The 24,872-nt window shown below is 36.8% G+C and overlaps 1 protein-coding gene across 1 annotated transcript in view; it reads left to right on the forward strand.

Annotated features, from left to right (window-relative positions):
• Window positions 1-22,134, forward strand: part of DKK2 (dickkopf WNT signaling pathway inhibitor 2) — an 83,334-nt gene extending 61,200 nt beyond the window's left edge. Inside the window, exon 5 of the transcript XR_011337340.1 lies at window positions 22,123-22,134. The gene's annotated coding sequence lies outside the window, so the exon portion shown is untranslated. The remainder of the gene's footprint in view (window positions 1-22,122) is intronic.
• The last annotated feature ends 2,738 nt before the right edge of the window (window positions 22,135-24,872 follow it).

Genomic DNA, 24,872 nt, shown 5'->3' on the forward strand with positions numbered 1-24,872 from the left:
CTGTGAATATGAATTAAGAAATAGATCCTAAGGCTATCCCATGAAGTACATGGATTTAATGCAACTAAGCACGGACATTACATTAAGCACATAATTACTCCTTTCAAAATTGGCAGAAGGAGGTATATTTTTAGAAATTAATTGTCCATTTGCATGATCAGGAAGATAAGCAATTTCCATATAAATCAAACTCCTGTGCAAGGTATTCCGTAACAGTAAACATAACAGTCAGGTCAAATGGGATCAACTTGTACTTTTACCATATAGATGTTTTCTCTCCTTCAGCAGAATTTCTTATTTTTCTATTTCAGTGTAATTAATGATCTAGATAAGCTAAACTCTGTCACCAATGAAACTAGTTCTAGGTTAGCCAAAGTATTATTCAGTGGATCTGTTTCTCCAGATGTTGGCACTCAGAAAAAACAGAATTATCCAGGTACACAACCAGCACAAATAAAGAATCCAAAGCCAGTGTCTGAACAGACTTCTTGCAAACAGGATATCAGTGATGTTGATATTTTTCATGGTGTGAAATGAAATTTGCAAGGATCATTTTCTCTAATAGCCACTGTTAAATAGAACACTTTCAGTGATATTTTTTTTCTTTTTTTAGTTTAACTGCAGAATGGAAACAAAAAAAACCACCTGACCCTCAATTACAACTTCTAGCCATCATATAATTTCATATTCATATATAGTCTCCACTACACAAGATGTCATTAGTTGCTGAGCTTCATGTAATAAGGACAATAACTAATAAGAGAGGCTTAACTCCCATCTCAAAAGTGAAAACACCTCTCAGAAGCAGAATTAGAGGTATTGGAGAAAATGTGTACTACAAATCTACTATTAAAAAGAAAGAACTTCTATGTAAGCTTTAAATATTCTTAGGACTTCTCAATCTACTTTTCACTTCACTTTTCACAAAGTTTTGTATTTTCCATGCTTTTACCATTGATCTTGCTGTTTATAATAATTGCTCACTTTCAGATAAGGAAAAGCATGAAACACCTTCAGAAAATTTAAGTGTTTAAATCCAAAATGCAGGCACATGTCCCACCTCTCCAAAAAAAGTGTCTGCAAAGCCACTTATGGAAACAGATTTAGAGGGGGAGTTACATATGGCAACAATGAACTGAGTATTTGAGAAGGATGTAAAGAGAATGAGATTGCACATCTTTTGGATAGGGCATGGAGAACGCGGACAGAAAAAAAGAAAGCAGGCAGTACACTATGTTGAATGAAAGAGCCATAGAGCTAAGGAAAAAGGTTGCATTTCTTCTTCAATAAAAGAAACTATACATCCAATATTTGGATGAAATCATCAGTGTTGCTTTAAAGGTCAACCTACTATATGAATTTTATCTCTTACTTGTGAGAACTTGTAATTACTCCTACTTTTTTTCTAACTCAAAAGACATGAAGTTTCTAAAATTAATGTGTCATATATTAAGCTCATGTTCTGACATTTTCACCTTCATTCCCTTCAATGGAAAATATTGATTGTTTTTATCAGTTATTGGAGGCAGTGTCTTTCCAGCTAAGTACAATACACTTATTTTTGTTAACATTTAAATGAAAATACATAAATGGAAAGAAACAATGAAAAATTAGCTATACCAAATTGCTACCATTCAGGTCTTTTTGAATCACACTAAGTTATTACCCCACAAGTCCCATGAATGATGTTGTGTGACTCCCTGCAAAAAGAAGTTATATGACTGAAGCAGTTCCAAATGCTTTTGTAGAACAATAAAAGTCTTGCTTGTAACTTTGGAAAAAAAACCCTCCTCTTTTTTGTGTGTAAGTTTGGCTCAAATTAATGAGACATTGTTATAATCCTGATATTAATACCTCATTTAATGGAAAGTCCCATTAAAGTCACTTTATATGGACTAAAGAAAACTGTTGTGCCAGAGGAAATATTAGAATAAAGCTCTTTTCTCCCAGTTCAAAGCCATTGTGAAGTATTTGTTGAAGGTTCAATTCTGCGACATCAAGAGCCTGATTCAGTTGGACCTAAATTCAATGAAATTGCACCCCTTTCTTTAGTTAAGTGTTGGATCATATCCCATCACAAGACAAATTATTCACTATGATTAAAACGTGGGAAACAGTGGTCTCTCAGTGCTACAAAAAAATAAAGAATCGAAATACTTTCAAGATATAAATAATGGAGCTTAAAACAAGATGGAGATACTGTTGATCAAATATATGGTACAAATAAAAACTTATTTTTATGTATTTGTTTTGATTAATCAGAAATACTGATCTGGTATCCCAGAAGATTAACGTTTCCTTACATCTAACTATGGCAAAAAATCATCCATATTTTTAACAGAGAAATGTTTTGTAAAAGTGTCAGATTCCCTGTGCCTCTGTCACAGAAGCTCAGAATTGTCCTGCATTTAAATTAATGTTTGTCATTTCAAGCTTCCTTCAGGAATCTTTTCTCATAGATCAGATTAAGATGTTTCTAGTGTGCCAGAATTATCACCTCTTTTTGTTTGTTTGTTTGTATGTTTGTTTGAATGAGCATTCTTATAGGAATTCTGTAAAATATTAGAGTATAAAAAAGTTTACTTCTATCCTTTGATTGGAGCTGGGAAATTCAACAACTAGTAATCTCTTCCTGCAGGGATTCCTGCAGTTCTTCTATTCCTTGATTTCACTTAATTTTTAAGATGTCACAGATACTATTTTATGAACTGATATCTTTACAAGTCATTTACATGCATTTTGTGGTTTAGAATATTTTGCAGACTGAATCTTCCTCTTTCACTCAGTTTCAGAAGCTTCTCACATCTTCTTGCATAACTATTTATTTAGCTTCCCAGATACACTTTTCAACTACTTAACTAGAAAAAGCCTCAAACACCACACCTCACAGTGAACTAGAGTATGATCTAACACACACTGTGTAAATCATAGATAATAATAGCAAAATTAGTGCATTAATACTGCTATACATTCAGTTAGATAAAAACGGACTCTCTTTGTATACTTCAGTTTAGTGACTCTGCTTGCTTGTTTAAGGCTCGCCTGTTAGCTGATGCTTCAAATCATACTCTGCTGCTGACTTGTCTTTCAAGAAATCAGCCTGTCTCTTTTACTTGCTTTTGTTGTGCATTTCATTCCACTGTCAGCCTATAAGCACACTGTAAATACTGATGTTTTTTGAGTGTACTTTCAGTGATGACTAAAGATGTACTGACGAAGCAGAGTCTGGAGCCCACACTGAGTGGAGGAGTGGGAGAAACAAGGCTGATAATCCTGACTGAGGGAGCCTCGTTCAAGGGAAGTCTGCTCATCCTACTGCTTTTCTGTACCCGTCACAAAACTACAATGAGCTTACTCCAAATGTAAGTTATTTCTTCCTACTCAGAACCAAAGACTTCACATCTGCTCTGAAACAGTCAGCTCACTAAAAGAAGCTAGTCATAAAAAAAACCTAAAAAAGAGGGGGGCCCACAGCATCCAGCTTTATACCCCAATCCGAAGCAGCTCTGGGTTTGGACTCACTGTCACTGTTGTTCCAGCAGTGCTTTGGTCTCTGTGTAATCACTGTCCCCAAGATAACCACCCACATCTAAGGTGATGACTCTCCATTTGCAAAGCAGTAAGAGTATTTCCAGCGACATCAAAAGGCACTGAATCAGCACTTTAATGAGAAAAACTACTAGGATTGTTAAAAACATCCTCAGTTCTATCTCTAAATGAAAATGCCCTAAATTAAGGTATATTTCCTTCTTTGCAAAGGACTTGCTCAAACTTGTGTAAATCAGCACAGTCCTTGGCTCACACTATTTTAATAAGACCCAAGTGTATTAAACCAGATTATATCACATATGTTAAGGTTCATGCTTGATATCAAATTAAGTATCCGGATGATTTATGGAAAAGAGTTCACCTCCCTATCCCCCACGTGAGGTTTAAGACTAATCTTCAACCAGATCTTCCAACACTTTCTCCATTTAGGCCTTCCCCACTTGAAACCTTCAATGTTGTTTTTATTATCACAAGAGACTGATACCCAGCCTAGCATCTGTTGTTATTCCCTTGCCTTCTCTCCTTGGGTGAATGTATGAACCTAGCATATATCACTGTGATTACTGGATGCTGCTAAATCCTTAGAAAAAAGCAGCACTGCTTTCCTCTGCATTGTAGAAGGATTTCTTCGCACTGTTACTCTATGCACTAATGTGCTGCTTTGCTATAAAGAGAATTGTTGAGTAGTTTCCCTTATAAAAAAAACACCATAGCAATAACCCCCCTCCCCCCCAAAAGCTACATAAACAAACACCCACCATTAGCTTTTACCCAAAAGGATCAGCACGACAGCTGTACTGATAATAACAGACATTTGGCTAGAATCACGCTGGGAGTCAAGAATGTGAGTTACACCTCCCTCTGTCCACCAAGATGCTCTGCATTAGCATCTGTTACTGAAAGCAAAGGCAGGTGATACTATAGGTCATTCACCCAATCCTGTCATTTCCACTGACAGAGAAGCTTCACAGTTCACCAGAGACATTATCAGAAATAACCTCCTCAGGCTGAAACAGGAATTCATTATTTCAACAGATAATCCTCAGCTTGCCTGTTTTACTCTTTTCATGTAATCAGCACCATGCTTTGAAAAGCACTTACCCATTGTGACCCTAAAAACACATTTCCATTTCTTCTTCTTTTTGATGCCACAATAACCTAGCTCCTGATGCTTTTATTTCGGGTTTCCCACTGTAAATTCCAGCCCCGGCCCTTCTCCTACCCCCTTATATCATCTTGCAACATTCAACCCAGTTCTCTCTTTCTTTAAAAAGAAGCCCGAACATGTTTGTAGGTATCTAGCCAATACCCTAATGAAATCTGATTTTATTTTAGCAACATAAGCACATTTGGTTTTCCACCATTTACTGTTTTCTTTCAGTGCAGAAGCAAGGAGGTGAGGACTTTGATGCATAGTTTTCCTTCTTCTTTGGAAGGTGGTATAAATGGTTACAGACAGGTATGTTGCAAGTTCCCATAGACAGTGATCCTATCCACAGAAAGTATTTTCAAAATAATAGCTATGTCCAAACATAAATACACCTATGGGCTTGTGTTATGAACTTGAATCAATGCATAGACTTGGCATTAATTAACCGTGTGTCATTAGTTTCAATGGACCCTCTCCTCAGCAGCTTCCAGCAAACTCTAGTTATACTTATTATCTGAGCTATTATAGGCCAAAAAAGGTGTTCCAGAAAGACTTATTGCCTAAACAGTCAGGCCGCACTGAAGCCTTGGTATTTACACAGGATTTCAGTATATGTATATCACAACCCTTCTTTTACAGGTGGCTCTTCCAAAATAGTTTGACAAGGGTTAAGTTGTTTACATGCTGAGATGATTTGCTGTTCTGTAGACATATTCTTTTATTATTCTCCTCTACTACACACATACATTTTTCTACGTCTTAAGCAAAGATGATAAATTCTTCAGGTCACAGATTGTCTTTTTGTCCTGCACTTTACTGTACTTCAAGCAATGGGAATACACTAAGGAGGATGTACAGGCCAAACAAATAGTGTGGCCAGCAGGATCAGGGAAATTATCGTCCCCCTGTACTCGTAATACTGTGTGCAGTTTTGGGTCCTTCACTACAAGACAAGCTAAGGTGTGGGAAAGTGTACAAAGAAGGGCAATGAAGCTGGTGAAGAGTCTAGAACACAAGTCTTATGAGGAGTGGATGAGTGAACTGGGGTTGTTTAGTTCGGAGAAGCGGATGCTGAGGGGAAACTTTACCAGCCTCTGTAGCTAAAGAAAGTTGTAGCAGGGTGGGCGCTGGTCTCTTTTGCCAAGTAACAGGCGATAGGATGAGAGAAAATTGCCTCAAGTCGTGCCAGGAGAAGTTTAGATTGGATATTAGAAAAGATTACTTCACAAAAGGGTTGTCAAGCATTGGAACAGGCTGCCCAAGGAAGTGGTTGTGTCACCATCCCCGGAGATATTTAAAAGACGTGTATATGTGGTGCTTAGGGACAGGATTTAGAGGTGGACTTGGCACTATTAGGTTTACAGTTGGACTTGATGATCTTAAAGGCCTTTTCCATCCTAAAGGATCCTGTGATTCTGTGAAATTCCTAATAAGTAGAAAATTCAAATTCCTTGACTGAGAACACATGAACAAAACCTAGTGAAAAGATTCCGACAGAAAAACACCTTCGTCTGTGTTATACATGCATATAAGCTGCTTCTTTCCTCGATGCACTTCAGAGATTTGCCTCTTCTATCCAGTAACTTAGACTGAATTGGTCACAGAATGATTATACAGAATCATTCTACTCCATGAGACATAAGCAGCCTTTCAGCTGATGGAACCACTTAAAGTGGAATCCTCAGCCTTTAGGTTTATCTGCTCTACAAATTCTATAAATATGTTTGCTTTAAAAAAAAAGTTAGAAACAGCCCAACAAAATTTTAGGAACATTTATTATGTGAGTTTTCCTTTCATATCTCCATTAAAAGCAGCCGCACAGTTAAATGCTATCTATTTCTGGTCCTGCCTTTCATTCAACAGACAAAGCCATTTTAGAACAATGTTCTGTTACTGATAACAATTTTATTCTACAAGCTTTACTGATAAGACTTTAAATAGAGGATGACAGTGCATATTACTAGCAATATATCCAAAGAATTACAGATGATGCGTTATCTGTTCACAGAATGCTATGCACATTTCTTGAAACTATCTTTAAGAATCTAGTCATCATCATCTAAATATTTTTCAAAATCTTCTTTTAATGAAACACATTTAGAAGCTCGTTTTAATGAAACACATTTTACCTTCACATGCACTGAAATAAAGCAGGGGTTTGCTGTACTTCATGCTCCTCTTAAAGGAATGAAATGCAGAAGACAATTCCATCACAAAAGCAGCAAAACCACCTGCACTTCCAGTTTTCTATCTCATCCCTCTTTCATTTCCTCTGCCTGACAGCAGACCAATTTATATGCCCCCAACATGAAAAATAAAGACAAACTATTCTCATTCTTTGAGATCAGGACTTAATTTTGCTTACACTCCTATGCACTGGACTTTCAAAATCCAGTCAGCTAAGAGAAGGTCTCATTTTCCACTGATGCCCTTCTAGCCAAATGGGTAGCACTTAAGCTGTGTGAGTTAAATATTTTTAAAACATAGTTGTAGCTATGATGAAGTCACCTGCCTCCTTCCAAATCTGTCAGCCACTGAAGAGCTGCTGACTTCATGTCCTCTATATGAGAGGTGCAATGGTAAGGAAGGAGGCTGTCCCCATGTCCACTGGGAACTTCATACTTACACTCTCAACAAACAGACAAATGCAAGAAAGACAGGCATGACAGCAGGCTCCAACTCTCAAATGCTTTAGCATGTGTATAACTAACCAAAGGCAACTACTCAAGCTTTTGCAGAAACAGAGCCTAGCTGCTTAGAGTCAAATGTGATTACAATCTACCTATGGGCAGTAGGACCAAGCCTGCCACAGTTTGAACAATACTCAGCCACTTAATTTCTCCTGATTTGTTCCCCAAATACAAACATAACCTAGAAAACATATATTTCCTGTCCTTATGTAGAGTGCAATTAATATGAAATTAAATACAGAAATTTTATTTTAATAAAATATTTGAAATTTTCTTTTTCCAGTCAAATTCCTACCTGTTCCATTTGCAATTTATTACAGTTGTAGATAGGAAAATTCTAAATAAAAGTAGCAAAAAGATTTAAAACACAAAAATAAAGAAAATATTTCAAACAAGCCCAGTGTCAGGCAGAAAAATTTTGTGAATGCTCTTATAAAAAGCTCTGCAAACACTTGGTAAAACCAGAGCATTGCCATCACTTCCACTACTTCTCTACTGAAATGTCCACAATGAATGGACTAAAGCTAGTCATAAGCTATGAAGATCTACTAAAAGATACAACTTAATCAATGAATAGAAAATAAGAAGAGATACAAGGGTGACAAATCAGAACTTCACAGGATGCAATAAAGACACATGCTTACATTTCTCAAACAGGTCTTCCACAAGGAGCGCACAATGTTATCATGGATTTAAATGGGAACAAGATCAGACCAAAAGGCAGAATTTAGAGATCCTACCCTCTGCAGAAATTCCCTAGAAAATTTTTTCCTTCCTAGGCAGAGAACCGCATAGAGCATGTCTCAATTTGTGACCAATCTTTGGTATAAACTTTGTCTCCAGTCACCAGATATGAAAGATGGATAGATCTTATTTATGAAGGTCACTATATTCATTATAGTTATACATTCTGATATGCACCCATTAGTTTTTATAGCAAGAATATTATAACTCCACCCAACTTTCATTATAAAGTCTTCAGTCTTTCTTATTGTAGGTCCAGAGGACCTAATCAAACTCCAGGAAAGAAAGTTATCAAGTGATTTCTGTAAAGAATTCAAAAAACCCCAAAACATCCAAAAGCTCACTGCTGAACACACCAAATGAACTAAATAATGGGAAACACATTTACAATGTCCTTTAATGGTAAGCCTATCCAATTTGTGATTTAAGAGGTCAAACCATTGGTTATTTTTACATTCCTGGTAATTTAAGAAGCAGCAGACTGGGAAATGTACACTCGCAGGCCTTATAAAACTGACTTCCTTATTTTGAATAATAGACATCTATTGTAACAAGCTTACCAGTGGAAAAGCCCCCCCTCCATGTTTATGTGCTTTGGCTGGAGAGCCCACTGCCCAAGAGGCTTGCAATGGAGAATGAACATTTAAAGAGACAAAAGAAATCAGCCACAGAAAATGCTGCCACCCATGTGTCCGGAAAATACGAATTGCTCCAAGAGTCAGGACAACAGGAATTGCTGACACCACATGCTAATGTTCCCTGCGAGAGAATTGTGCCATGATCTTGTGCTGAGAATACGGGGGTTTCTGGAGGGCCTGATGCTAAGCCTAATTATGGGTCAAGCAAGAGGAAGGAAAGGATGAGATGAGAACACAGCTACAGCTCTCAGCTGGGGCAGCCCAAAAGACTTCAGCCCCTGATGCACCAGCCCAGGCTCCAGCTAGCCCACCCACAGAAACCACCAGCCTGGTTCTAGCCAGGCTAAAGAGTATTTTATAAGAACTGAGGTCTGTTACATTGACTTCAGTGGATTACACCCTTCTATGTAAAAAAAAAAAAAAAAAAGTAAATTGAGGCAAATTGGCACACATTTGTAAGATAAACGAAATTTTTAAATTGTATGGAATGCTTGATTTCTTTTCCTATTCAAGAAGGACTACAAAAATAACTTGAACAATAGACAAGCACACATGCTACCTTCTAAAAAGGCACTTGTAGAGCTAAGAAAAACCTTGTACAAACCACTTAGCAGTTTTTAGGGAATGGAAGTTGATTAGGGAAATCAAAGAGCAGTTCTTCCACATTTCCAGTATAGGGAAAGAAAGCATTTCAGTACAGGGACACAGCAAGCATTAAATAATTTCACAATTTGGCTATACAGCATTATAGTTCACTGAAGAGTGCTAGCTGGAACATTTGTAATTAAATTTCATTTAGTCACAGCCACATTGGACATTGTTCATTTGAGGTTTTATATTCCAACATGAGTGGAATACAATAGGCTGGTGATTGTGTCACTAACTTCGGGCATGGGAGAGTGCATTTCAGCTCCATGTGCTATCTCCTTAGGGTTGACCCAGCTTCAGAAGAAGCAATCTGCCTGAAGTTAGCCATAAAAAAAAGCAGCAGGAAATGGAGCTATGTGCACTCTGTGGCTACACAGCTACACATCTAAAGTCAGTCTTATTCTTCAAAAAATAAAGCCAATGGATTCTGTAATGGATTCATCTTTAAGTAATTTCCAGGCCAAGTATCAAGATAATTTTAATGTAATGGCTGATAAAGCTGAAATTTAAGCAGAAGGTAATTTTAACAAGTTCAGAAACACTCAGACTCTGAAATCATATTAGCAATTCAGTCTGTGAGAGTTAAGCAAAAACATGGGCAAGAGGAGAGGCAAATACATCCTTAACTCAAGCAAAAGTCAAAGTCAGTGTTGCCTTCTGTGCATTTTAAATCAAGATCAAAAAAAAAATGCTGCTCTTCAGACAGTCACTTTTCACTTTACTGCTTTAACCTTGACCTCTGTCATCAACCTTGGCTTCTGAGAACAGACTGTGTACCCAGGGGAACTGTTTGTTTCTTCCAATCTTATTAGCTCATCTAATGATACCACGCCCTAATGAGGTCAGACTTGCTAAAAGGCAAAAACTAAGCCTAAACCAAACTCAAACCTCAATGCTCTCTTAGGTGAACTCACATGACTGGCTGTGGGGATTTGTATATGTGAATGGTGGGAAACACCTACTTGGGTTGTGCTTCTTGTGATTTTGGTAGATTTCATAGGGGCTGAGCCTGCCAGCAGAGAAAAAAATGATTATGCACCCATTATTTATGCAGGAGGTAGATCAGGAATAGCTCTTTCCTTGACTTTTCCTTCAAGCTTAACCAGAAAGCCAAGCAAGATGAGTTTCAAATTGTTGTGTTTATCAGGCAAATATTAACAATGTACGTAAAGGTTCTTCATTGCTAAACAGATGATATTTCATATGCATTTTTTGCCTTTTTTCACAGTACTGGGTTTTTGTGTGTACATGGGTAAGCTAGTCTCAGACCTAGGTAACTAAAAGATTTCCTAAAGTAGTTAAACAATCTTTCCTGATGTAAAGAGATGATATAGTAATTTAATAGACATAAAATAACCTAAACAGATTATGAGATTATAAATCCTTAAACTGTTGATATCTGAAGTAGATTTCTTTGCTACACAGAAAGTGTGGCTAGAGATTATGTGTGAATAATGGCAAAACTGCATTAAGGCAAGCAAAAAAAGTTCACCTGTTGTCTGAGTGATGTACAGGCTGTTTACTTAGAGTAAAAGCCCACACCTAGGAAAGGTAAGCTGGCAGTAACTTTCTGTAGACTGAGCTGCATGGGTGCCTTTCATTGACTGCAAAGAAAAGGAGACTTAATTCTTTCTCTTCCACACAACTCTGGCCAAGTTGTGTCAAGAATCCGAGGGAAATAAGATGAACTTACACTCGTTGTTTCCAGTTGCAAGGACAGCAGGCAGGAAGCTGAGACGCACACTTCGTTTTCACTTCTCACTAAGTGGTAAAAGCAGGGTTCGATGTCAACATTACCAGTTGCTTCAAGACAAGCAGAAAAAGAAACATAACCCATCCTTGCTGCTTGGAGAGCTGACCATCATTTTGTGCTCTCAATACACCTGATACGTTCCAGCTGTTCTGACCCCAAAAAAATTTACAGTCAAACACAGCACAACTTCAGTCAAGATAACTTTCTGCAAGCTGCATCTGCAGAAATGAAATTAGCAGCAATATATCCTTTGCCTCAAAGGACTGCACTGAGTCTTCATTAGTCAAGTTTGTACAGGGTTAGAGAATACTGGATAGGGCCTCTGTACAAGCACAAGGCATTATGACATTACATAGTGCAAAACTTCATAGAGCTACAATTTTTGTGGTAGCCTGGGGATTGTGGTGGTCAGAATCAATTATGTCACTCTGTACTTTTGGTTACAAAGTAAAATAAACTATTTGATTTCAGCGAGTTTTACTAGTCATTTAGTTCACCCCTTACTAGCTGTCCCTCTCTTTTCTGCTGTCCTTTTTTAGGATCAGAGAGCCTTTCAGATTGGAAAGGACTCTGGGAGGTCATCCATCCGGCACATCCTTCCAAACAATGCAGTCCTAAGTCTGAATTCATCCTGTATTTCCAAAGGTTTTCTCCAACCCTATCTCCTCCAAAGAAAGAAACCACACAGCATCTCTGGTCCAATGCTTGGCTGTCATAGTAGAAATCATTTTGTGTGTCAAATGGGAAACCGCTCTGTTTCAATTTATGCCCACTGCCTCCCCTCCTCTTGCCATGCCCCTGTAGGAGGCTGGTGGCATTTCCTTAGTAGCTTTCTCGTAGGCATTGTCTGACATGGTTTCCTCCAAGACTGTCTATCCTCCAGGCTCAACAAGCCCAGGTCCCTCTCCCAGAGCAGCTGCCCCTGTGCCCTGATCATCTTGGTGGCCCTCAGCTGAACTTGTTCTAGTCTATTAACATCTTCCTTGTCCTCAAGCCCCAAAGCAGGACGCAGTACTCCAGATGCGGTCTAATAAGTGCTGAGTAAAATTTTCAGTCTTCGCCTCAAACCAATCTAACATTTCCAACATCGATGGTCACTAGTTTCAAAGAGAAAAAACTGCAGAATTTCCCACTGAAACAGTTTAAATTTTTCCAGTTCTTTAATGAATTTACCCCTGGAGAACTGTTTCAGACTCAATAGTTTGAATTTCATCAAGAGATTATTTTAAGCTAATACTTTCCTTTTTTAAAAAAGGAAAAGGAAACCCAAACCTTGCTCTAAAGTGTGCTTGTTTCTCTGTACACAAGCGCACACCATGGTGACGTCTATGCCACCCATGAGTGGCGGAGTCACTTTCACAGTACACTTTTGAAAAACTTACATGCACTTTGCCGAGTTTACCAGCTAGAAGCACTTCTGCCTGTCCTGATCCTTGAGCAGCATTACTCAGTTGCCATTTCTAATATCCTGTCTGATTTATGTTTTTCCTCCAGGGCAAAGACTTCAGCAATTGACTTTGGGTTTGGGCCTACAATCTGACATATGTTGGACATTACCTAATTTTCAGGTGTTCTGGGGTACAGGAACTGTGCAAATAATTACTTTTTTTTGGATCTGTGACTGAAGTTATTTTTAATAAGACTTTGTTTGATTTCTCAGCATTTGGGACTATTTGTTTTCATTATGCTTGTAATACATTTCTGGCAACAGCATACGCCTTCACATATATGACAGGAAAATTATCATTGGCTTGATCATACAGAATTATTTAGAAATCTGTTAATGAGTATTATGGATGACTTATTGTAATCCTAAGGGTTAGCTGAGCTATAAATTGGCACAATGAACAAAGAGAACAAAGATATCTTAAAATAGTAGTTGTTTATTTAGTTTTAATATAAGCTGAAATTAAATCCTTGTCTGTTCCTTCGGTGTATTTTTAGGACTAAGATGGGTGGTATACAATTGTGAATTGGAAGAAATTGCAGATATTTGCATTGATTTCAAAGGGTATTAGGGACCTTTTAAAATTCAACCTGACTCTTCCTGCTCTCAGAATACATTTTAATTACATTACATCCATTTATAAAAGTCATTTATAAGGACAAGGATAGGAAAATATTTGCAATAACACATTGGTACGCAGATACCTCTGCTCAGCAGTGCCTTTTCTTTGCTGAATTACAAATGTACATTAAATTTTCCTGCCATTTAAAAAAATCATTAGGAGCAATAGAGAGAACATTCTTATGTTCAGAGACTCTGCTTCTGTCTGCCTGCTGTACTTAAGCAGTTTTCATCTTCTCTGCCAGACTGCCTGGGTTTCAGCAGAGAAAATGTTTGCTAGTTTTGTTTTCATATTTCATGGTCAGTAGATTCTCAAAAGATCAACCTCCTCAGCATCTTGTTTGGAAGATGAATTAGTTATTTTAACAAAAGCAGAGAATGTGTTTTACCTTAATTCAACTTCGAAAAGATTCAGTGTTGAAAAGTTAGAAATAACTGAATTAATTTTCCTGAATTTTGTTCTTGAACAAGGAGGGTCAAAGGAAAGAAACAAGGAAAGGCTGGGAATTTCAACTCAGAAATCTTAAGTTTAGTGAAGAATTTTTACTAAGAGGAAGAAAACCATCCTACCCCAATTTTAAATGCAGTGGTTTAGTGTCAGTGGTAAAAAATGCAAAGCCGGAATGTTTCCTGTAATTCATTTGCTATCCAAATGTTTGGAGAAATGCTTGTGTAAGGCCTGGAGCAATGAATATTGAGTGATGAACCTTTTCACTGCTCACAGCTTCTCCGGTTCCATGAAAGCTGGATTCTCCTCTGCGGTTAGGTTCTAGAAACACAACAGGACTTCTGCTTAATGTGGGTGGGATAATTATTCTATGATCCCCCAGAGATGCAATCTAACCAGAGGTCTTCAACCCACGGGACAGACTGTAATTGTATGTTTTTTAGTCTTGAGGAAAGGAGACTGAGGGGAGACCTTATCACTGTCTACAACTACTAAAAGGAAGTTGTAAAAAGGTGAGTACTAGTCTCTTCTCCCTAGTAACCAGTGACAGAACAAGGGGAAATGACCTCAAGATGCACCAGGGGAGATTTAGGTTGGATGTCAGGAGGAATTTCTTTACTGAAAGGCTTGCCAAGAATTGGAAGAGGCTGCCTAGAGAGGTTGGTGAGTCACCGTCCCTGGAGCTGTTTAAAAGACAGGTATGTGCCGTACTTGGAGACATGGTCTAGTGGCAGACTTAGCAGGGCTGGCTCAATGGTTGGACTTGATCTTAAAAGTCTTTTCCAACCAAACCTATTCTATGATTCAATGATCAGGCAATAATAAGCAGAACAGGTTATTTCCTCTTTACCCATGCAAAACAAATAGAGGAGCAGGAAACTGGCTAGTTGCATGTTTTCTTCAGATTCTGCATCTTTCCTTCCCCTGAATCCTCATTACCTGTAGGATCCACAGAAATTATGTTTTCTTGGGTACGCTAAATTTCATATATGGCTAACACTGAAATATAACTTAAAAAATATTTTTCTCATGTGGTTATTCTCTTTTGAGCAGAAATTGGCAGTAAACAGCCTATTTAAAATGTAGGCACAGCTCCCTGCTACTGTTCACATCACACTAGGAATGTCAGGAGCAGAATTCTTTCATACCATTTGAAACTGTCAAATTTATTTCCTAAATGCTAGGAACTGCTGATTAATTTTGATCATCAAAAAGCAATTTAGCATGCTCCACAGTGTGTTTTATTGCTTTACTAGGGACACACCTGGAAAGCACATTTTGCCTTAAGCTTTAACGTAGAAAAATTAGTGCAATGTGTAGGCTAATGCTATATTTAGCACTAGTTTCATAGGCTGTACAATATTTAAAATTTTACTGGCATTTTCTAGAGCCATGTGTAGGAACGATATATCAGGAATGCTTAGTATCACCTCCAAATGAAATAACTTCATCCACCAGCATTGCAAGTTTGTCTTGAAGCTGTGATAGCTAGCAAAGGGCTAGAAACTTTGAAAAATAAGGTACCTAATCTGGCATTTGCACAAATAGATTACACATGCAAGACAAAGTATGTGTCAATCATAAAACTGGAAATATAACAAGTTTACCTTTTGATTCACTGCAGGTGAAACCTCTTTACAGTGTGTTTCATATCACTACTTCTCATCCCAATTATCAAAAATCCTTTCTTTGCCTATTCACTACAAGCACGAACACTATAAGAAAAACCACAGGTGTTTGCCAAAGAAGCTACTTCATTGCTCATAGTTTCAAAATTAATATTTACTTTGGCTTGCCTTAGGCTTTTGTTTTTATTTTTTCCCTCATCATTTAAGACAGACTGTGTGTACAGAGTCACCTCAAGACAACATAAAAACCTGTTCTTAAACTACACTGGAAAAAAGAAAACCTCATCAACACTAAATAAGTTTGCCTTGGAAAGAGCTTTCAGGTTAGGTTCGCCCACTCCTCCTTTTCTCCCAAATCAATTATTGGGAACTCTTACGGTACATTTGTTTGTTAGATTCTGCTGTATATTAAGAAGTTGAAGAAAGCCAAAGAAAACTCTTTGACTGACAATTATTATGCAAGGTGATTTTAAGGTGAGTAGATTTTGTTATTTGCTCATATGGGGTGGGGAATGATAAATAGAATGGCAGAACAAAAACATGAAACCGTAAACCATTAATCTATGTCTCTCTAACTGAAAAGTGGTTTCTTGCTTTCAGTTTTTATTTCCACACTTCAACTGACAGCCACAGGATTCAGAAAATATTAGCAACATGAACATTTTAATAATAATATTTTTGTGGCTTTTGGAATTTACCAGCTTTAAATGCATCAGTCACCTGCTAAAGCACCAATGTAGCATTAAAACTGACAAATCGCCTTAAATACATTGATTTATTGGATTGTATTGGTAAATATAAATGTCCTCAGAGTAGATGAAACATCAGGTGAAACCACAGACAGAGCTTGAGAGAAGCAGGTAGAACCACATATAGTGTATGTCAGTTAGCTGGCTCATTTGGATAAGGTCCTTTGGTCACACTGCTGCTGTGTGATCATAAAAAGAAAGCATCTCTTTCTGCATCACCACCAGGAATATTGTATTTAGTCATTAACCCTTTGCCTACTAGGTGGCATTTCCTGATGAGGGAGTGTTAATGGCTCTCACATTAACACATGGCGAGCATCCATGAGTGATGGGCAAGGAGAGGGTTAAAATTAATTTCTTTATGCATATGGTTCCTGTCTCAGCTGTGAGATTAGTTATAGGTCCCTGGCCAAAGATAACAGCTAAAATATACCAGATGCTGTTGCTTCCACAGCTGAGGTGAAGTATTTCCTTTCATCCTCACTAGTCACTGATAATGTCCCAATTCTCTATTCACTGGAAACGTCAAGGGCACGAGCAGGTTATTACAATGTGAAATGAATGGACTGTTTAAATTGAGCCCACGTCTGTGCATGGTGTGATATTTCTACAGTCCCAAGAGATTAAAACTCAGAGCAGAGAAGACAGTGCTGCACTCACAAAGGCTGTCATTGGACACTGAAAAGCAGGGTCCTTTTAGTAAGGTACCAGTGGGGAAGAGGGGTTCAGCTGTCATAATCCAGGCCTTCCAGGCAAAGCCATAAGTAAAGGCTGGTGCACAAATACTTTCTCCCTGTGGCTTCTGCCAGTTTGTCCAGGTCTGTTACTTTTTTAGCCCAGTTAAAACACAAGTACTTGCGCATGTAGCCACCCACATGGACATAGATACTGTAAGAGGAACTAAATCAACTTCACAGAATTTGTACTTTCCCAAATACGCCCAATATTTTATAACATTACCCAGCACTCATTCATACTTCTCATTTTTACAGTCATTTGAATACATCTTAACCTGTAGGATTTTATGGGGTTTCTGTGCTTTAAACATAACCACAAAATGTTTACACATCTGAAACCTGGTCTACATAAAACATTTTCCAAGTTAATGACCTTAGGGATGTGTTATGCCAGTAGTTAACTATACTGGCAATCATGTTGCTCTTCAACAGTATAGTTGAAATAATTTTATAAGATATAGTGTTGGCACTAGCAGAAAATTCTTGCTCCTGTGCAAAAAAAAAAAAATAAAAAAAGCTCAGTATGTATGCAGAAATATATTCATACATTAGGGGAGTTGGAATATGAATAGCTACACAGATTTGGAGAGTGACTTTTTGCTATTTTCCTACACAAATACAATCCTTCTTGCTTTTTGCTGCCATGAAAGGAACTAAATCAAAACCTGTAACATTACTACACTATTAAGAAAAAAAAAATAAAGTCAAGCACAAGATGCTCCACAATAAATAAGGATACATGTTTCTGTAGTAATGATATCCTGGGGAAATGTGGTTTTCAGTTACACTCATGCATGCAGCTCTAGAGTGTGGTTGTACAGAACTGCTATGCCGGGAATCAGGACGGCATAAGAATATTGAAGTAAATAATATTTCCATAAAAATTACTTAAAGAGAAAGAAGAGTTTAAAGAAACAAATAGAAACTAACAGGTTGTGGTGTCTATTTTCCTTGAATCAATGAAAGTGCATATTTAGAAGAAATACACAGAATATAAAGCCTGGATTGCAGCCTAAAGTGCTTTCCATTTGCCAAAAAGCCACAGAGATGCAATGGTGATGTGTATGGTCCTGGATTTCTCCGTATCATCTGGCCATCAATTTTGTATACATCTCAACCTCTGTTTTTGTTAAATATTCATCTCAATTGCTGACTTGAACTAACAGAAAAACTACCTATACAGATAAACCAAACAAAAGAAAGAGACAGCGAAAACTTAAAAATAAAAAAATCCAGAAAGTCTAACATTCACTAAAAATAAGAAAATCTTATATTAAATGTAATGTCCTGGTAGTTGGAGACAGCTCTGTGAGCTACAGATCAAGATGGATCTGTATGGATATTCATTGTCCTTAGGCTTTCATAGGGACTCCCTGTGTATATAAGCTCCAGGCAGCATAAAATGTAGCTACCTACTTTGGTAACTGACTCCAAAAGACCAACATTTTCAATGGAAAAACATTCATTCAGCCTTAAAACTCTTGCTGACAGAAGTTTAATTTTTCAACTAAGGAACACATTTCTGCAAAAACTATCAGCTTTCCACGGGAAAATCTGGTAGGTAACTAGAAAGCATAACAAATTAAAACCTGGAAGCAAATACAAATCGGTAAAATATTAGATTTATTCTTTTTGTATGTATGTAACTGTGCCTTGTGGAGGTTACGAACCATATTCCTGTCCAGGCTGGACTGCATCTGTCATCATACATCTGTTCTCCACACTAAGAAGAGATGCCACAATTTCTCGTGAATACTGTAGTATAACCAAGAAACTGAATCCATAGAGGAAAATGAGATCCTGAGGCAGCCAAAGTACAATTCTCCACTTGCAAATTAGGCAGTATTTCAGAAAAATCTATTAGTGAAAACATGAAATATTCTCAGCTTTGTTACTTTATTTTCTTTTTTAGCAACAAAACAGAAAACTTAATCTTTTTTGACCTTTTGAATTAGTTTTTATATTCTAGATTGACTGTGTTGGAGACCACAGTATGTAAGCTGAAGGACATCTTAATTCAGAAGAACGAAACTTCATCTTTTTTTCAGGAAAAGATTACCCTTTAACTTACTCATTAGAATTTAATTTGCAGTACAGGAAATCTTCAAAATTTAGAATTTCTTAAAAGCATATCAAAATAAAAGGAGGACGCAAAAGAAATATAAGTGAAAATTAATGTAAAAGCCTAAGTATAGTGTCAAAAGCAAACAATTTCAGAAAAAGGTGGGATTTTTCTTTCAATGTTTAAGACAACATCTAGAAAAGAAGTTTCAAGCTATTATACTTATAAAGCACTTTAATGGAAGATCTCTATCTGTACAGCTGCACTGAGGTTTACCTGAATCTGTAAGAGAAATTAGGCTCTGAAAACCGAGACCTAGCTATTTATTTTGATGAATTTTAACTAAGATGACCAGTAACATAAAAGTCAACATTTTTATTTAATCCTTTACTACAGCATAGCAAAATAACACCCTTGCAGCCATAATGATGCTCTTATACATGAGGCCATGCAAGTTATTATATGCCACATTTAACTCCTGTGTCACAACAGAATTAATTTTTGGTAGTGTCCAGGTATCAGAAAGTGAAAAGTGTTCAGAAATTCCTAGGAGGACATGACAATGCTATGGCATTTTGCTTTCTAATGGACTGAGCAAAGCCAAAGAAGTTAAACACCTGCGAGTCCAGAGCTGGTACAAGAAGTGGTAGGTATTTCAGAGTGAAAGGAACACAGAACTGTTCCTTCAGCCACTCTGTTAATGAGTATTATCTATTGATCAAATACTTGCCTGAGAATTGTACCAGAACTTTGTATCACATTACATCATTGGAAACAACAAATGCATGAATACCTAATGCTTCATCCATGGCAATCACTGACACGCAAAATACAAATTCTTAAGTGTAAAGCATCCTTTCTGTGCTCCAAATGACACTTCTATTTCCCCTTTTAGTGATAGCTTGTTAGAAGTTGAATCCCATGGTCATTAGACTCACTGAACGTGGTCAAAAGAGCTCCTTGTTACTTTATTGATACCTTAAGTAAAATCATCTATTTCCCCAAACTGGGGGAACAACTGGAGCTCTTCTAAATTTATTTTTGATAGAAGTCTGTTGTGGCAGACAGAGATGAACTGTCTTCCCCCTCCATTTTTTTAAAGCAACATGTGTTAAAGGTATTTCATAAAATACATGTTTATTATGCAGTTATCTCAGCCTGAAGGCTTATGGTTTTCCAGCATGTATAAAACAGTACATAACTATAATCCACAGAGACACTAGGTTTATTTAAGTCTCCTGACTCTCAGCAAAAATACCAAAATAGCATAAAGCTAACAGAAGAGTGCCTGACTATAATAATCTTAAAAAATAAACAAGCACATGTAATAAGTAAGCACAAAACAGCACTGTTGTCTAATTTAAGTTCCAAAACTTACTACCTCTATCCAGATAGTGGTAAGAACTGTTCACATAGTTGCAAACTTACTAGTTTCAACCATGCTTTCAGAATAAATCATGTAACCATATAAAGATATTTTAATAGCCAGATGTACTTTGGTTCCTCAATCATCTGATGTAGTAAGAAACATCTGGTAAGGAACCTGTCCAGAGAAGCACAATTTTCCTTCCCATAACAAACATACATACACATACACACAAAAAGATATCTTCCAGCCTCAAATATGCAGGTCTACCGCTAAGTATCACATCTTCTCATGTTTAATGACTCTCTGCGGTTCGATATTTAACTGTTTTAGCTTTTAGTCACATGGACAAGTGCGTGTGCTTTTGTATTCAGCAAACTATAAATGATGAAGAATGACATTCTTTACTGATTGTATCTGAACCAAAAACTTGATCAAGGAACCGAAACAGATGTCAACTTCTAAATCTCAGGAGGTGGATGTAGGGGTAACCTTCTGCAAAAGCCAAGCAGGTTTTCACACATAACACTTGCACAGGGAGCTTTCAGTGCTCCTATTGTCGAAGCTGATGCACACAGAGTTAAGTGCTTTATTTGTAAGAATAATTCTATTGCATCCAATTATAGTTGTCTGCGCAAACTGTTTGTGTTTTCCCATGAAAATGAGAATGTTACTCAAAAAACCCTGGAAAGTTCTTGGAAAACATGACAGTATTTCAGACCCTGTTATGACAGGGATTTGGCACCTTGAACAACACTGCACCACTTCACCATAGATGAAAAAAACGAGAGATGATCACTGAAATCTAATTTATCCAGACTAATTTTCACCAATGTAACAAATGGCTCCGTTCTTCTTCATCACTGGGTCTTGAACATTAGAAATATCACAATGGTGTTAACAAATAAAAGCATTATTATAATTGTCACTGAAATCTATGAGGTTTATAGTGACAGTGGTGACTTCAGTTGGTGGGTTTATTACTATACAAGGTAGTTTACTTAAGTGGCTGTCGACATACAGGAATTCATATTTTGTTCACTTGAAGTGTGATAGGGTGTTTTCTGTGATTTTGGGTTTTTTTTTTTTATTAATCCCTGGAAGAAAGGATCAATACACTTGAAATATTTCCTTTATTTGCATGAATTACACTGATGCAATTCTGTTCAGATCTTCATGAATAAACACTTGCTTTTCAAAGAATATGAAGTATGATACTTGGCTACTGCCAAGCTGATAGTTGCAAACAGCTACTGAAGAAAACAGATGGACAATGGAAATAATTCCTCTGAATTTGTCAACAGAAGTTTATGTCTGCTACCGAGACGTAACAGAGTGATATTTCCTTTTAAGCTTCTCTGTTAAAAGACTGAGAACAAAGATTGTGCAGCCTTAGGACAAATAAATACTGTGCTCCTTAATAAACACTTCAGTAGTAAATTTGGGAGGTATGATGACTCAACTAGATGATGCAAAATCTACAATGCAAGTCTTATTTCTAGAAAAGGTATCAGAGAAAGTAAATCAAAAGAGTGGAGCCAAGTAGTTTTTATTAGTTATTTTATGGTCCAAATAACAGTAATAGAGATTTTTCGTACTGCACAGTAAAGTGAGAGAAACTCTTCTAAACATTTTGCATGTTTTTCCTCCACTCATACAGTAGTTCTTATTATATTGCCACTGGATATTCAAGTATAATATGTAGTAGACAAAACTCTATGAAAATGAACTCATGTGGTTAACCAATGTCAGTAAGGGTAAAATTTAACAACATAATAAAAACAGATTATATGTAACATTTAGGCAATAGAAACAACAAATATTCAAAATATTCTGTTTGAGGTGTTTACTAGCACAGTTCTTAACCAAAAATCAGCAAGAAATATCCAAAGTCAGTAACTCATAATCCCACAGATGGTAGCACTGACCCTTTGACTCTTCAGCCAAGCTTATAAACATGTTTCAGACAGCTAGCATACTTATCTTATCTGATAGGGCAATTACTTTTCTAGACGAATCAAACACAGAAAATCTAATCCACTGGATTTAACTAAAGCATTTGATATTGTGCCATATGGGAAGTTATTAATTCCACTGGTTAAAGTGAGATTAGCACCAGAACCTTTAAAGAGATCATGCACAAGAATTGAAATTACGAGGCTAAAATGAAATTACTAGTGCAACTCCTCAACTGTTCAATTTTTGAGCCAAATATTTCCACTTAGTGACATTTGCACAAACAGGAGTAATTTGCTAGTGAGTCTGCCAGCAATGTTAAGTGCATTGAAAGTGTGGAGTATCCAATGGGAAAAAATATCAATGATCTTAAGGACAGACATGATACCAGAAAAATTAAGCAAAATAAGCAGGAACAGGATTACCACAGAATTCTACTGTGACATCTCGACATATGGAAAAGGCAGAGGACAGAGATGACCTGGCTACATTTTCCAGACACATGTGACTCTCACATGTTTATGGCATCTAGCCCTAGATGTACCTCAAGGAATTTCCAGCAGGGATAAACATTTGTATCCAGGTATAAGACATTAGCAAAACCTCTTTTGGAAGACTGTGTACACTTACGGTCAGCCAAGCTTATAAAATATATATTTAAATGAGAACAGAGCTACCAGAACAAATAACAGAACAAAAGTTTAGAATATTAAAAAACAAGACTGTTTATTCCACTTAATTAAAAAGAGGGAAAATAAAGAAAAAACAAAAAAAAAGGAAGGTTTAAAGGGACTTCAAATTTTCTCTGCCAGCAGTCAGAGTGATTAACACTAGCAAGGGATAAAGGACCTGTTGGCATGGGCACAAATAGAAAATTGAAGCATTATATATTTATTTTTACCATCACATCCTACCCTCTTCCATTTCTTTTTAAGTTTGCTGCATTTTATTCTTACTATGTCTATTTAGCCCACATACATGGAATTTGATTTTGCAGTTCTTTGTCATAAAACACACTGCCCAGTTATTAACAATTCAGATAGATGTCTAACGGATGCAGAAAAAAATCAATGGTATATACTATTTTTCCATTCTGCATCCAACAAAATTGTGATTTTTTTCCTTATTTTAAAGCAGAACAAGTACAACAGATTACTTTTGAGCCTTTACCCAAAAAAATAAGCCAACAGTTTCAATACAAACACTGACAGTTTAAGCATTCACAAGAGCATAGCATTAGTGTAGCTCAGTTTAGTTTCAGAACATAGATGAGGAACTCCAACATACCAATCTCTAAATAAGTCATTAGGGGATGCCATTGCAGAAAGATGGAAAAAGATGGCTAACTAAAATGTGCTTTTTTGAAATTACTGCCATGTTTATATGTTTTCATAGCTATTTAAAACAAAGTTTGTTTTAACCCAACAGATACATATAAATGAAATTTAAAATACAAACCCTCCAAATTTTAGGGTCACAGAGATTAAGAGATTTTTAAATACTAGAAGTAAACTTGAATTAAATTGAGATCTTCAGCTGACTAACTACTCTAGATTAAATACATCCTAGAGGACAGCAAATAAAAACTAAGTGGTGGCACATAAACCGAAAAGCCCTGTATTTAAAATCAATTTACATTTTGTTCCACCTGCTCAGAACTGAGTTCAGGTTTTTGATTTAACCTTCTAAGGATACCACATTTACACTACTACAGGTGCTAATTATACTACAGATGAGAACAAACATAATATGGTTATGTTTCACCAAAAAAAACCTAAACCCCCATAACATAAAGAAGTGGCTTTTATAGTCACTTTACCTTTCATTTTTAAAGTTTTGGGTTAGAATCTTTACAATATTAATTCACCATGCCTAAATTACAGCACTTTGGGAAACACAAGGCAGGTGTAAACCTCTCTTAGCCTACTTGGCTATGTCAATGCAAAGAGCTGGTTTCAGAACACTGAGACGTGGCAAGTTAACCATACCACAGCAAAGAATCCAGCCTGGTAGCCTCTTCTGTAACATGATAATGCCATGCTTGTGCATACTTTATTCCTACACCAAGGCAAAAAGCTTTTGCAGCTCCAGGAATTTTTATATAGCCATGCAATAAGGAAGGTCACCAAGGAATATATTCAGTCATAGGCCAGTTAAGATGTAAGAACTTATTGTATAATTATACAATGATTTGTGGAGCATTTTGTGGTACCTTTATATTGGCTTCCTTGGTTCTCTTTATACTGTCAATAAAGTGGCTTCCACATAACCTGCATTAGTAAAGCTCTTTTCCCAGATAATTGTTATAAACCAGATTCAGACTATCAAAACATGGCAGTTAATCTACTTTTTTTGCTCTTTATATTGTCTTATTACTGACAACAACATAAAAGCAAATGACGATGAAGTATCACGCTTTTATTATTTTCATTACCACTGAGTCCTGGAGTCCCACCATTAGACAGGACCCCACTGTGCAAGGCATTCTACTAACAGAGTGAAAATGGCTCTGGACAGAAAAAAGCATTCTGCAGAAAACCAGACAGGGCAGTTAAACAATAATAATTTACACTGGGACAAGCAGACCCAAAGAGACAGGCAAACTAAAGAAAAGAACGAGCAAGGAAGAGGCTGTAGAATGAAAAAGAAGTGCTCTTCTGAAAGGAGAACAGAACAGGTGGAGAAA

The sequence above is a fragment of the Phaenicophaeus curvirostris genome, chromosome 4, assembly GCF_032191515.1.
Source record: "Phaenicophaeus curvirostris isolate KB17595 chromosome 4, BPBGC_Pcur_1.0, whole genome shotgun sequence".
NCBI lineage: Eukaryota > Metazoa > Chordata > Aves > Cuculiformes > Cuculidae > Phaenicophaeus > Phaenicophaeus curvirostris.